The following is a 5,917-nucleotide window of genomic DNA, read 5'->3' as shown; positions in this document are numbered from 1 at the left end:
AATACAGATAGTGAAAGGGATATGATTTTGTTTTTTCAGAAGCTTAAGTTACCTAAACTTGATTTGCAGGATAATCTGTCACTTGGTGCTAAAATTACAGTCGATGACGTGAAAAAGACAATAAATTCTCTAAAGAATGGAAAAGCATGTGGTCCAGATGGTTTTCCAGCAGAGGTCTACAAAACCTTTGTGGACATCTTAGCTCCTTTACTTACAAGAATGTTTCAGTATGCTTATTATAAGAAGAAATTGCCAAAGACAATGCAGCAATCTATTATTTCATTAATACCAAAAGATCACAAGGATCCAGAAAATCCTGCATCATATAGACCATTATCAATTCAAAATACAGATTCAAAGATTTTAGCAAGTGTCTTGGCAATGTGATTAAATAATGTGATACATAAATTAGTCTCTAGCGATCAAACAGGCTTCATTAAGATGCGTCAGTCTAGCGCCAATGTAAGACGACTGCTTGGGATATTACAGTATGTAGCATATAAAAAAGAAAAGGCAGTGGTCATTGCATTGGATGCAGAAAAAGCTTTTGATCGTGTTGAATGGAAGTATTTATTTATAGTTTTAAAAGAATTTTCATTTAATGAAAGTTTCATTAACTGGATTAAATTATTGTATACAAATCCTCAGGCAGCTCTTTTGATTAATGGAACTACATCTGAGGCATTCTCGTTGGAAAGAGGAACAAAACAAGGATGCCCTTTGTCCCCTCTCTTATTTAACTTGGTTATTGAGCCATTGGCGGTATCAATAAGAATGAGTGAGGAGATAGAGGGCATTGAAACAGAGAGCAGTTCCCACAAGATATCACTTTATGCCGATGATGTACTTCTATTTTTGAAGAATCCTACCAAATCTATCCCTTTACTAACTAAAATGATTGAAAACTTCAGTAAGTTTTCAGGATATAAAATAAACTACGAAAAATCCTTAGCTTTCCCGCTTGGCCATCGAATAAGCTCATCAAGCTATCAACCTTTTAAAGTGACCACAAAAGGATTTAAATATCTTGGTATATATTTTAGTGCAGATCTTTCAAATCTGATAAAACATAATCTTTTACCTGTAATTGTCACGGTAGGAAATCCATTGTTTCCTCCGTGTCATGTTTTGTGTTTGTTGTTGTACTCACGTAGTCTCCATGTGCTCGTTTGGTTGATTGTTGTCACCTGTGTGTTGATTGTCTCGCTCCAGCTGATCCTCATCTCCACTCAGCTACATATACTCACTCATCTCTCTGTCTGTTGTCAGATCCTCATTCATGTCTCCACTGCCTAGTTGGTTTACCGTCTTCCGTGTTCGTGTGCTGGATTGTATTCGTGTTGTCGTCTTCGTGTCAGTGTTCCGGTCTGTTCCTGGTTTCATCCATTGACCGTCTTCACCTTCACCTGCGACTTCACCATCCATCCAGCTCTTCTCACGCCACCGTAGACCTTTGTTGCCATTGCCTACATTCTGGACTCTGATTTCAATAAACTTCTTCTGATTGCCTGCAATTGCTTCCTCCTCTTTTACCAGCCGTCACAGTAGGATCTGACCATCATGGAAGCAGCAGGCGATCGCTCCCCATCTCATCTAGAGGAGTTTTTGCAGAGAGCCGTTGATCGCATGGATCACCAAGACAAGGCGATAGATGAGATGGGTCGAGCTTTCCAAGCAATGGTGACGAAGGTGTCCGAGCTTGCTCTCCAGGCTCAACGACAACAACAACCGCCACCCGCTGCGCCTCCCACGCCACCCACACCGCCGATCGTCTCCGGAGGGATTTCCCAGTCTGAACCACGCCTCCCCATCCCTGAGAAATATGCGGGTGAGCCAAAGTTTTGTCGATCATTTCTGTCTCATTGTTCTCTGCACTTCGCCCTGCAGCCCCGCACGTTCCACACCGAGGAAATGAAGGTGGCATTCGTCTTGTCACTACTGACGGGGAGGGCTGCCCTCTGGGGGACGGCGGTGTGGGAGAACCAAGACAGCTGCTGTGCCTCGTTCCACGCCCTTTCGGAGGAGATGAGACGGGGTCTTCGACCGCTCCGTCGCCGGGAGGGAGGCGGCTAGACTTCTCACGGACCTACGTCAGGAAGACAGGTCCGTAGCCGACTATTCTATTGAGTTCCGCACCCTGGCGGCGGAGTGTAAGTGGAACGAAGAGGCGCAGTGGGATCACTTCCTGCATGGGTTGGCTGACCCGCATCCAACAGGAGATCCGCGCCGTCGAGCTCCCCACTTCTCTCAATGGGCCTGATGGACCTCACCATCAGAGTAGACAACCGACTCGACCAAGCCGCCAGACGGAGGGGGAGAGCAGTTCTCGCGACCAGACCGGAGGCTCAGCGTCAGCGCTCAGAGGTTGCGGTCAGCCCACCGGAAGATCTTGAACCCATGCAGGTGGGGCGAGCTCGGCTCTCCCGGGAGGAGAGGATCAGGCGGAGATCCCTGGGACTATGTTTATACTGCGGCAGCCAAGAACATCACATCCAGCGCTGTCCGGTAAAAGACCAAGCCCGATAGTAAAAACGGAGGCTACTATCGGGTGGGATCTCTGCCAGGAAGACCTCATCTACATCGACACTCCTTCCGGTGAGTCTACGGTGGTCCACCCACGCACTCGATCATCACGCTTTGTTGGATTCTGGGGCAGAGGGTAGTTTTATGGACTGTAAGTTGGCTACTAAACTCAACATTCCTCTCCACCTCCCTCAAACACCCCATTGCACCTTTTGCACTCAACGGACACAGACTGCCAGTCATCACACAGACCACTGTACCGGTTTCTCTCATCACATCTGGCAACCATACGGAGGAGATTTCATTTTACATCACGGACTCACCTCAATCCCCCATTGTTCTAGGTCACACCTGGCTCCAGAAACACAACCCCAGGATCGATTGGCGCCTCGGATCTGTGGTTAGCTGGAGCGAGGAGTGTCATTTTGTCTTGTCTTTTGTCTGCTGGTGTTAATGTTTCTGAGTCTGTGTTTCAGGGGGAAGCAGTGGATTTGGCTAACGTGCCCGCGGAGTACCACGACCTGAAGGAGGTGTTCAGTAAGTCTCGGGCTGATTCTCTTCTTCCTCCTCATCGTCCCTATGACTGTGCGATTGAGTTATTGCCAGGAACTTCTCCGCCTAAGGGCAAGTTATATTCTTTGTCTATTCGAGAGACGGCGGCCATGGAGAAATATATATCCAGTTCTCTAGCAACGGGGTTCATCCGCCCTTCTTCTTCTCCAGCGGGGGGCGGGGTTCTTTTTTGTGGGAAAGAAGGACGGATCCTTGCGACCTTGCATTGACTACCGAGGGCTGAACAACATAACGGTAAAGAATACCTATCCTTTGCCGCTTATGTCTTCAGCTTTTGAGAGGTTGCAGGGAGCGTCCGTTTTCACTAAATTGGACTTACGTAATGCTTATCATTTGGTCCGCATCAGGGAGGGGGATGAGTGGAAGACTGCCTTTAACACCCCTAGAGGCCATTTGCGTGATGCCTTTCGGGCTAACGAACTCGCCGGCAGTCTTCCAAGCACTCGTTAATGACGTGTTGCGAGACATGGTCGAGTCTGTTCATATATGTTTACCTGGATGACATATTGATTTTTTTCTTCGTCTCTCCAGGAACACGTGCAACACGTACGACGAGTGCTTCTGCGGTTGCTAGAGAATGGATTGTTTGTCAAGGCGGAGAAATGCGTTTTTCATGCACAGTCTTTTTCTTTTCTAGGACACATCATTTCGACTGAGGGTGTTCGCATGGATCCTGAGAAGGTTAAGGCTGTGGTAAATTGGCCATCCCCAGAGTCTCGCAAGGCCCTGCAGAGATTTCTGGGGTTCGCCAATTTTTACCGGCGTTTCATTCGCAATTTCAGCCAACTAGCTGCTCCTCTGACCGCCTTGACCTCCCCTAGTTTGACGTTCAGGTGGTCAAACGCAGCCGAGGCTGCGTTTGCCAAACTGAAAAGCTGCTTTGTTTCAGCTCCCATTCTCGTCACCCCTGATCGCTCACGTCAATTCATAGTGGAGGTCGACACGTCAGAGGTGGGGGTAGGAGCAGTGTTGTCCCAACGCGCATCCTCAGACGGAAAGGTGCATCCTTGCGCGTATTATTCTCACCGTTTATCTCCTGCAGAGGTTAATTATGACATTGGCAATCGAGAGTTGTTGGCAGTCAAACTTGCACTGGAAGAATGGCGTCACTGGCTTGAAGGGTCGGGTGTACCTTTCATTGTATGGACGGACCATAAGAATCTCGAATACATTAGAAACCGCCAAAAGACTTAACTCCAGGCAGGCTCGGTGGGCATGTGTTTTTCGGTCGTTTCGATTTTACACTTTCTTACCGGCCGGGTTCCAAAAACATCAAACCCGATGCTTTATCCCGTCTTTTTGAGCGTTCCGATCGTACTGCTACTCCCGAGCCCATTTTACCGGGGACCATCATTATCTCCGCGCTCAGATGGGAGGTCGAATCGAAGGTGTTGACTGCCTTAGAAGGGGTAACGCACCCGGCTCGTTGCCCACCGAACCGATTGTTTGTGCCGGAGGGGTTACGGTCAGACGTTCTCCAGTGGGGTCATTGTTCCAGTGTTGCTTGTCACCCAGGGGTTAGTAGAACTAGGTTTCTAGTCAAGCAACGATTTTGGTGGCCTGGTATGGCTCGTGACGTCCACGACTTCGTCTTGGCTTGTTCAGTTTGCGCTATTGGTAAGACTTCCAATCGACCTCCAGATGGGTTACTCTTACCGCTGTCTGTCCCTTCGAGACCCTGGTCCCACATTTCGCTAGATTTCATTACCGCCCTCTAAGGGCAATACGGTGATTTTAACCGTAGTGGACCGGTTCTCGAAGGCGACTCATTTTATTCCCTTGCCCAAATTACCATCAGCCAAGGAAACAGCGGTAGCTGTCATTGACCACGTCTTCCGTATACATGGCCTTCCGACAGACGTGGTTTCTGACAGGGGTCCCCAATTTGTGTCCAAATTTTGGCGAGAATTTTGTAAATTGTTAGGAGCGACTGTTAGTCTTTCTTCCGGGTTCCATCCCCAGAGCAATGGTCAAACCGAGCGAGCCAATCAGGATGTCGAAAGGGTTTTGCGATGTTTGGCTTCCAATAATCCTTCGTCCTGGTGTCAGCAACTCTCAATTGTGGAGTACGCACACAACTCTTTACCAGTGTCATCTACGGGCATGTCTCCATTTAAGTGTAGTTTAGGGTACCAACCACCTAATTTTGTCAGTACGGAATCCGAGGTTTCGGTCCCCTCCGCACACGCACTAGTCCAGAGGTGTCACCGCACCTGGACCAGAGCTCGCAGAGCTCTGCTCCAGGCTAGGTCGCGCACCAAGGCTAAGGCCGATCGCCACCGGTCGAAGCCTCCCCGTTACGTTGTCGGTCAAAGAGTGTGGCTTTCTACCCAGAATATTCAGATGCGTTCTGTTTCGAATAAGCTTGCTCCCAAATTTATTGGCCCGTTTTCTGTTACCAAAATCATTAATCCGGTAACAGTGCGTCTTAGCCTTCCTCCGGCGTACAGGAGGGTTCATGCCGTGTTCCATGTGTCCAAAATTAAACCGGTGATTTTTTCCCGTCTTAACCCGCCTGCCCCGGTTCCCCCCCCGCCTCGTATCGTTAATGGGGAAACCACATATTTGGTTAATCGTATTCTGGACTCTAGACGGAGGGGACGCGGATTTCAGTACTTGCTGGATTGGGAAGGTTTACGGTCCGGAGGAGAGAAGGTGGGTTCCTGCTCGGGACATACTGGATCACCGCCTTATTGATGATTACAATCTACAGGTAAAGCAGGCTGGGAACGTCAGGTGACGTCCTAGGGGAGGGGGTACTGTCACGGTAGGAAATCCATTGTTTCCTCCGTGTCATGTTTTGTGTTTGTTGTTGTACTCA

The sequence above is a fragment of the Cyprinus carpio genome, chromosome A9, assembly GCF_018340385.1.
Source record: "Cyprinus carpio isolate SPL01 chromosome A9, ASM1834038v1, whole genome shotgun sequence".
Classification (NCBI taxonomy): domain Eukaryota; kingdom Metazoa; phylum Chordata; class Actinopteri; order Cypriniformes; family Cyprinidae; genus Cyprinus; species Cyprinus carpio.
This window is presented reverse-complemented; position numbering follows the sequence as displayed.